Consider the following 10,796-nt stretch of genomic DNA (forward strand, 5'->3'; position numbering starts at 1 on the left):
CCAAAGTTTCCGTTCTCTATTTGTCGTTTACACATGTAATAAAAAAGGGGAACAATCTTCACTGTGTAAAAAACACGAGTGACAGAGGGATCAAATACACACACAGTAAGATAAATAGGAAACATTAATACTGGTAACGTTATAGCGACAACGAAAAAGTACCAGCCTTTTTTTCTTTTTTTTTTATTTGCTGGTGTGTGAATTGATTAACTTCTTGTTTACGGGACATTGGCCACAATACAATTACACAGCAACAGCAATTACTGTGTCAGGTGTAATTAATGGACAAAAACGGAGCAAAGGGAAATTAATTACAATGTTATTGTTATGTCTGATACCCTGTGTGATTTTATATATATATATATATATATATATATATATATATATATATATATATATATATATATATATATATATAAATATATATATGCAAAACCGGTCAATTAGCAAGAACTCATTTAAAATTAAGTCCTTTCTAAAATTTTCTCTTATACGTTTAAAGATATATTTTTTCATTAATGATAACGTAAAAAAATTTAATTTTGCACCAAAAGAATCTTAGAAAACTTACCTAACCTTATTATAATAAGAACAATTTATTTTAGCCTAACCTAAATAATATATTTTAGATTTGTTTACAATAGGAGGCCTGGTCACAGACCGGGCCGCGGGGGCGTTGACCCCCGGAACTCTCTCCAGGTAAGCTCCAGGTAATAATTTACTACTAAACAAGCACAGTGAAATATATTTTTTTCGTTAGGTTTAGAATGATTTTGGCGAAATTATCTCATACACAAATTTTCACTTGTCCTATATGGGAAGATGAGCGTTGCTATTTAAGCCAAGATCGCAAGTTCTGCCTATTCGGCACGATATATATATATATATATATATATATATATATATATATATATATATATATATATATATATATATATATATGTCGTGCCAAATATGCAAAACTGGTCAATTAGCAAGAACTCATTTAAAATTAAGTCCTTTCAGAAATTTTCTTTTATACATTTAAAGATATATTTTTTCATTAATGTTAATGTAAAAATTTTTAATTTTGCACCAAAAGAATCTTAGAAAAACTTACCTAACCTTATTATAACAAGAGCAATTTATTTTAGCCTTACCCAACTAAATATATTTTAAATAAATTTACAATAATTTAGTACTACACAAACACAGTGAAATATATTTTTTTCGTTAGGTTCAGAATGATTTTGGCGAAATTATTGCATACACAAATTTTCACTTGTCCTATATGGCAAGATGAACGTTGCTATTTAAGCCAAGATCGCAAGTTCTGCCTATTCGGCACGACATATATATATCTATATATATATATATATATATATATATATATATATATATATATATATATATATATATATATATATCGTGCTGAATAGATAAAACTGGTCAATTAGCAAGAAGTCATTTAAAATTAAAACCTTTCCAAATTTTTCTCTTTTACGTTTAAAGACATATATTTTTTCATATATATTAATGTAAAAATTAATAATTTTGTACCAAAAGAACCTTACAAAACTTACATAACCTTTGTGGAAAATTGCGTTTATCTGGATGTAACTCATAAGGTACATACCAGTAAATGGTAACAAAGATAATTATTATTTATCAAAGTTACATATACAAGTAGGAATTTGGGACACCTAGGTCACAAAAATGTCCCCCTTTGATACTTACAACTGTCATATCCACATGTTGCTCTAGACCTATAATTACAAATGAAATATGCATCACCAGGAATTCTGGTAAATATAAAAATTGGTGGACTGTATATTAAAATTAATTATACTTATACACATTTATATAACAGAAGGAGAATATATATTAATATCACTCACCAATTTGACTGGAGATCAAGGTGTATCATACTCAGAAAACCTCACTGTCTATACATGAAAATAACACTGGCCAGAGTTACAACATAAACAGACTTATCTGAGGTTCCTGGAGCTGTCTTGCCCAGTCGCCTGATATCTCAAGTTATGCAGGAATGCACATCCAACAATTTCGCCTCCTATTTGAGAGGTGTCAGCCCAATTTAACCTCTAGAGCACGAAAATTCTTCCGATTATTCACTAACGTTTGTGTTAACTAGTTCAAACATGGCGAGTCCCCTTTGCGCCGACGCAGGGCTTCCCATTTTCGATAACAATTTTTATTAAATACAATATGTTTTAATTTACAGACACACTATTTATGGAAAATATAATATTTTCCACACTGCAGCCGGGAGGAGTTCGTTGCTAAATGACTCAAATTACTCCTTCCTTTAGGAGACAACTCCAGCCGGTTCTGGCTTGAGTGGCTGTTCTCCTAGTAGGTCTTACTACGATTTCATCTTCCTGCATCACTTAGTCAGCATTACCTTCAGTATCACTCATGTACGAGAGAGGCCTATTATTTATCCGATTTTCTGCCTCCACTAACAGTGCACGGAATTCTTCCAAATTAATTTTCTTCCAGTGTAGTACTTTACAGAGACACCTCTTCACTGTGCCTATCAGTCTTAAGTACAGGCCCCCCTGCCAAGGGGCTCTAGGAGTAATAAATTTCCAGGTACACCCTCGTTGGGTTAACAGAGATTGAACATTGTTACTATTATTTAACTCTATCAAATGTTGAGCACCTGCTACAAAATTTGTGGCATTATCCGAAATCATCACTCTCGGACAGGATCTCCTAGCTGCAAATTTTTGAAACAGCTGTATAAACTGTTCTGCAGACAAGTCCTGAGTCACTTCTAAATGAACTGCCCTAGTAGCAGTACAGGTGAACAAACACACTTTCAGTGGAACACCATCTGAAGTACCTGTTAAAATTATTGGACCACTATAGTGTTCACGCTCCTTTGGCAATGGTGGAGGACCTGGGCACATATAGGATCTGGCATCCACACGGCGACATACTACACAAGATTTAATCACCCTTTTTTCACTTTGCCGTCCTTGTGGAATCCAGAAAGTTTACCTAATACAATTTAAGGTATCTTGTACCCCACCATGCATTACATTTTTATGGGCATTTAGAACAATTAAATTTGCTAGATGATGAGTTTTGGGCAGTAAGATAGGGTGTTTAGCATAATCTCCCAATTCAGCATTTTGTAACCTACCTCTGCACCTAATTACATTGTTCTCTAAATACAGCCCAAATTTCTCTATTATGGAACCTTTCACAATTTTTCTTTCCATCATCAATTTAATCTCATTTTCATAGATTTCTTCTTGTACCCTCTTTATTCAATATTCAAGAAGATGTGAAAACTTATATGAGATATTCATCTTGTTTAGAAATTTAAACACCAACTTAGTTACATTGATTAGTTTGGGTAAAGAAGAATACCTATTTATATCAATAGCTAAGGAAGGACAAACTATTGGAGCAGTGGTCACAGTAATTTCAACAGGAGCAATATACGCCTTTTGTACAGGCCAATTAGCTTTATTTACCAACCAGCTCGGTCCTTTAAACCATGATACAGCATTTACAAATTTAGCATAAGGTAAACCTCGAGACAAGAAATCAGCTGGATTCTCCTCACCAGGTATATGATTAAATGTTAGCATATGCTGACCCAAACTATTATACTTCTCTTGCATCTGATTAATTTCAGCGACTCTGTTTTGTATGTACACAATTTTACCGTTTCCATTACGAATCCATTGTAAGGATACCTCATTATCAGACCAAATTACAGTGTCGCTATTTATCTCCTGCAACTTATTTTTTATATTAGCTAATTTGACACCTACATAAATGGCTGTTAATTCCAACTGAGGTAAAGTACGTGATTTAATTGGAGACACTTTAGCCTTAGCCATAACAAGAGAAATAACACTATTACATTGAAGATAAGCAACTGCTCCATATGCCAATTTTGAAGCATCACAAAAAATGTGGAGTACATTTTCCCGTTTGGATTGGCCACCTGGCATGGGAACTCCAACACTGGAATTTTTTCATAATCACCAATTAATTCATCCCACCTGTTAATGAATTCCTCAGGTAGAATTTCATCCCAAGCACATTTAAGATTCCATGCATCCTGTATTAATAATTTCCCTCTTATAATAAGGGGTGACACTAAACCTTGTGGATCAAAACATTTGGAAACTTCAGCAAGCAAGACTTTCTTAGTTAATTTATTGGCCATACTGTAATTATTAGGTTTTAACATTTACAAATCTCAATATTCCAAGTTAATCCCAATACATTACTACATTTTGGCACTTCATCTCCAGGGTAATCTTTACTTATTTTGTTCTTTAACTTGGACGAATTACTATTCCATTCCCTCAGAGACATATTTGCGCTTTGCATTATTTTATTAGCCTCTCCGTAAGTCATTAACAGTTCCTCTTCAGTTGACGTCACACCCAGAAAATTGTCCACATAAAATTGTTTGCTCATTATTTTACTCAATGAACTTTCCATACGTTTAAGGTGTGCATTTATCGTCACTTGAAGTAGGAACGGACTGGATGTAGCACCAAATAATACGCTCCTGAAGCGAAAGGTTTTCAGAGGGCTAAGTGGGATTCTCACATAGCGAATTCCCTCAGGCCATAAGAAGCGGATATTAACCCTCCCCTCAAACATCTCCTTGCCAACCTACAATCCATAATACAAGGGTCAGCCTATCTTGTAAAGGCCCCTGGAACTCTTAGGAAAGCTTTACTTATGTCAGCCTAAATGTTACTCACAATTATATCACACAAATGTTAAACCTAACTTTGTTAATTTTTTTTAAATACACTACCTAACAGAATACTCCATTCTACTGAATAACAGCAATGCATATAATTGACCTTCACCATTTGTATTTTATAGTTATCTGAAATTTAATAAGATATAAGCCAGCCCTCCTAGTATTTTTGGCCGTCGACGACGGACCTGAAATTTAATGTCATCACGGACCTGTCATCACAGTCATTTAAACTAGGTACATTTTTGTTACTCCTGGTACTACAATTAAACACAATCCTCAAAGGAGTGGTCTTAGAATCCTTCTTCATTCCGTGATGTGGCAAATAGTGACCATAAATTTTGGCTTGCTCAGGAGGTACCTCTTCCATAAATTTATTAACTGCTCAGCAATTATATCATTATAGGAAGTTAACAATTCTGGTGTCTTACTCAGTTCGCGGGGCTGAGCCTTTAATTGTCCATATGCCATTCTGTAATTAGTGGACAATTCTGATTGGCTCAGTTTCCACGGAAGTCGCACCCAGTATTGTCCAGATTCAAATTTTACATCTCTCAGGTATTGTTCCTGAGTAAAAGAATCGTCTGGACTTTCTTCATTTACATTTATTCCAATGCTGTCTAATTCCCACAATTTATGCACTGGCTCAACACATCCTCTATGGAAGAATCATACTGGGATACGATTTCATGAGTAAGACACACAGTTATGGTATTGGTAGTTTCCTCTAGTCTTGAATTATTATTACGAGGAATCCTACCATTACATGGCCTCCTGCAGTCTTCAAAAGGGTGACACCACATTTCTTTACCATACCCTTTACAAAGGAGGCATAATAGTTACTACCTCTCAAAATATTTATTGGGCCTACAGAATCATCACTTACACCAGAAGGTGCTAAATTTACATTATGTGAGTCTTTCTGTAGCTTTACTAAGCCCTCCTGTAGATATTTTCTCTGGAAATCTATCTACAATTACTGCATTAACACATTTTTTTCTCATTGCCCAACCTGATAGTTACATAAACAGTGTCATACAATTGAGCTCTTTTATCTGAGAGAAAACCAGATAATTTTAGAGTTGTGGGATCTCCCATCAGTACTTTCATACCATCAAGTCATTTACGTTTAATGAAAGTACGCTGGGATCCCTGGTCCAATAATGCATTTACATTTTTTGATTTACGCCTTTTATCATCAATTTTTACTTGTAACACAGGTAAGGCTACTTCAGCAAAACCATCATTATTAACATTAGCAGCAATTTTTACATTAACTACTGTTGTGTCAGGTTTGTCAACATTATCATTATTATCAACATTATCATATAGACCTTTACACATGACTATATGGTGTCTTCCTTTGTGACATTGATAACAGTTGTTTAATTTGGCATGACAATCCTTTATATTGTGATCACCTAGACATCTGATACATCTGCCAAGTTCCTCTAATCTTTCAACTTTATCATTCCATGAATTGTATGCATTGCAATTCATAGAAAAATGAGTACCCTTGGTTTCTTATTAACTGGGCTACTCTTAGGAGGGTACTTATTCTTCTTACCTTGTGGAGAATCATTATTTCTGATTCCTGCTACTTGATATGCACCTATGCAACTCTTTTTAGGGAATGAATTTTGATTATTAACATTGGGATAATTTTTCCCTTTGTGAAACTTGACAGATACCTCAGAGTTATTATGTGTTGCATCTTTAAAATGAGTTAGTTGGTTGGTCTGCAACTGCACAATTAATTCTTGTAGACCTAGTCTTATTTCTTCCAGACCAAAATAACCCTTGTAATATTTCTTCGAGATTCATTCAAGTCTTTTACTGTTTAATTTATTCTGTACAATGGCACTCAATAACCAGACTGATTCCTTCAGATTATATTTATTACTTAAAGTTTTGAGAGTGCTCTAAATTTAACTCTAAACTGCTGTAAACCTTTGTAAGTGTGATCTGGAGGTTTTAAATTAACAATGATATTCACTAGATCCAACCTACTTTGTTCTATATTACCATAAGTGACCTTCAACAAGTCAACTTCTTCTTTATAAGAATCATCTACATTGGGAAAGGCTTGTATGAGTATGTGAGCATCTCCTCTTACCTGTCCTTTGAGGTAAAATAATTTAGTTACACAGGCTAGATCGCTCCTATCATGCACAGCTGCTTTAAAAATTGACCAAAACTCCTCCCAATTTTCTTTGGAATTAAATACAGGTAAACATAATTCTGGGAGTTTTGGCAAAGACATCTTATTTGTTGAAGCACATTGATTAACTGCCTGGTTTACACATTTTAATTTAATCAAGGCCTGACTTTTACAAGAATCTTTTCCTCTAATTCATAATACTGATTAATCATAAGATCTACTTCAGTCTCATCTACACAGTTTACTAACAAATCTCCTTCATATTTGATGTAATATAATTTGTATGAATCATATCTATTCCCTAAATCATCTAAATACAATTTTAAATCATCAGTATTCACAGTTTCTTGATTCATTAATTCCAAACATTTATTATATGCCTTGGTTGCATGACCTTTTCTAGCCTGTAGTGATGCTTTTTTGATCTATATTCCATATGTTTGTCTTCTATATTAATTCCCTCATTTTCAGCCATGATGTAATGTACTAAATTCAACTTAATTAATAACACTGACTATGTACTAAATTATGCACTTCATAAAGGTAAATATTGCAACTTACCAATTACATGTAAGAAAATTATAACATAAATTTTAAATGTACATTAATACAAACCTTTAGCCAGACTTAGCTTATCAAAATTATTATACAAATTAATATAAATCCTTGCCAGAATTTGGCATAGCAAAATTAATATTGTAATAATTATAATCCACTACACATTAAGTAAATTTGTGAAATTAACATCCACCTCCTCCTGTCATTTCACATATAATTATTAAGTAATTAACTAATTAATGACTTCACTAATTACATCTGGTTCGAAGGACCAACGGGCAAATTAAATGTGGAAAATTGCATTTATCTGGATGTAACTCAAAAGGTACATACCAGTAAATGGTAACAAAGATAATTATTATTTATCAAAGTTACATATACAAGTAGGAATTTGGGACACCTAGGTCACAAAAATGTCCCCCTTTGATACTTACAACTGTCATATCCACATGTTGCGCTAGACCTATAATTACAAATGAAATATGCATCACCAGGAATTCTGGTAAATATAAAAATTGGTGGACTGTATATTAAAATTAATGATACTTATACACATTTATATAACAGAAGGAGAATATATCTTAATATCACTCACCAATTTGACTGGAGATCAAGGTGTATCATACTCAGAAAACCTCACTGTCTATACATGAAAATAACACTGGCCAGAGTTACAACATAAACAGACTTATCTGAGGTTTCTGGAGCTGTCTTGTCCAGTCGCCTGATATCTCAAGTTATGCAGGAATGCACATCCAACAATTTTGCCTCCTATTTGAGAGGTGTCAGCCCAATTTAACCTCTAGAGCACGAAAATTCTTCCGATTATTCACTAACGTTTGTGTTAACTAGTTCAAACATGGCGAGTCCCCTCTGCGCCGATGCAGGGCTTCCCATTTTTGATAACATAATTTTTATTAAATACAATATGTTTTAATTTACATAAAAATACACTATTTACGGAAAATATACTATTTTCCACAACCTTATTATAACAAACACAATTTAATTTAGCCTAATCAAACTTAATATATTTTAGATAAGTTTACAATAATTTAATAATAAACAAATACAATGAAATATATATTTGTTCATTAGGTTTAGAATGATTTTTGCGAAATTATTGCATACACAAATTTTCACTTGCCTTATTCAGCAAGAAAGAATTACTATTTAATCCAGAATCGTAAGTTTTACCTATTCGGCACGACCTTATGTTTCATATATATACGAAATATAGTCACACAGATGCTCTTAACAATATAAGACAGATCACGGGGGAATTGGAAATTTTTAGCTCAAGATCTTTCACACGTTCCCGTGCGTCATCAGGAGCTATGGAATGTTGCAACAAAAGTTTAAACGAGAGGGAGTTTTCTCAGTAAAAAGGTAGCGTGTTGATGCAGGCCTATTCCGCCATTTATATATTTAATTCATTCTTCTAGATTTGCCTGCTGCGAGTCTGTTCTCCGCTCCTGGCCCTGTTTAACCTACAGTCAGTGGTGCTACTGGTTACTCTGGCTACTTCTGTCCACTGAAACCTGATATTGTCTCTGGGTTAGTTTCCACTACCTCAACCAACTCTTTCAAAATTTTAATCACCCTGACAGGTTGGGAGCCCATCTATAGTATCAGGAGTTCCCAACCTAGGGTGCACGCACCCCTTGGAGGTGTGTGCGCCGTAGGTTATTTTTTGAGTTAATTTGCTTACCCGCAGCACTGTATTTGGTTTAATTTGAGATTCAAAAATTAGTAGGGTGTAACCAAATATTTCCTCGGAGTGGGGGACGTAGAAAAGCCTGGGAACCTCTGCTTTAGATGTAGTACCCATGATGCTGATTATGATAAAATTATTTAACCAAAGATGTCTAATCATCCATGACACTTCAGTGGAGGGTGTCTTGTGCCTGTACTTGACTGCATTCACTATCCTGTATATATGTGTACGTGAATTGAGTGGTGTATGCATACACTCCTTACTGTATACATGTGTACATGAGCCAGGCCGTACAGTATGCAACCTTTTTACCAGTCATGTTAACGCTAAATGTAGGCCACCAAAATTCATTATCATGCAAAACCCAAGAGCTGATGGTCCACTTATTCTTTCATCCTCATCATCAACTTCCTCCTGTCCCCACACCTACTCAACCCGTTTCCATCCATCTTTTCATCCTTCCTTCCTTGCCCCTCGTTAGCAGAGCTCAGCGATTTCTATTTCGTACCGGTGAAGAACTGCCCATCCAAGGAGTTGCAGATACCCTGCCAAATTCTCGGATCAAACCTGATAACCCCCCCCCCAAATCCTCCCACTTCCCCCAAGCACTGAAAACCCTTACAGCTATAGCGCTTCCCAACAAATAAGAATACAGTACAGCTATTCTGAATAATGCGATCATTTTTGCAAATAAAATTGAAAAGTTCCATCCCAAAATTTAATATCAAATACAATGAACGCCCTTTCACTTCTTTTTTCATTTTTAAATATACTATCTGTAAACTTTTAAATACACTATCTGTACTCAAACGTTGGTTTGAGTACAGATTGATCAGTGTTTTTATACTGACAGAAATTTAGTTTACAGTTGCTATATTTCTCTCTATTGACTTCAATCAGTGTTTTTTGCACTTCGGAAGAGAAGAGGATCGGGGTGCCCCTATTCTAGCTAAGGGTTCCTGATTAAAGGGATTGAAGCTACGATCATTACATTATTGCCTCCTCTTCTCCATGCAGTTTACGACCTCAACGGGTTTAGCACGTCTCCATGATTATAATAATTAGAGTTATCAGTCTGACTTTTACTCTACGTAAAGCAAGGCTTATGGGTACAGCTTGCGATTTTAATTAAAATAAGAACGCTCTTCTTGCCGAATAAGGCTAACGAAAATTTGTGTATGCAATAATTTCCCAAAAATCATTCTGAACCTAACAAAAAAAAATATTTCATTGTGCTTGCTTATTATTAAATTATTGTAAACTTATGTAAAATGTATTTAGTTGGATTAGGCTAAATTAAATTGTGCTTGTTATAAGGTTAGGTAAGTTTTCTAAGGTACTTTAGGTAAAAAATGATCAATTTTTGCATTAACATAAATGAAAAAATAATATATCTTTAAAAGTGCAACAGAAAATTTTAGAAAGAACTTAATTTTAAATGAATTCTTGCCAATTGACCAGTTTTACCTATTCGGCACGACATTATATATAATATATATATATATATATATATATATATAATGGGTTGTACCTATTTTGAAAATTATTCTTGGTGTCTGTGGTCAGGTGAACTGCATTTATAATGACCCTCTTGTAGTCTATAGACTTTAAACCCA

Source organism: Cherax quadricarinatus, chromosome 34, assembly GCF_038502225.1.
Source record: "Cherax quadricarinatus isolate ZL_2023a chromosome 34, ASM3850222v1, whole genome shotgun sequence".
Taxonomy (NCBI): Eukaryota; Metazoa; Arthropoda; class Malacostraca; order Decapoda; family Parastacidae; genus Cherax; species Cherax quadricarinatus.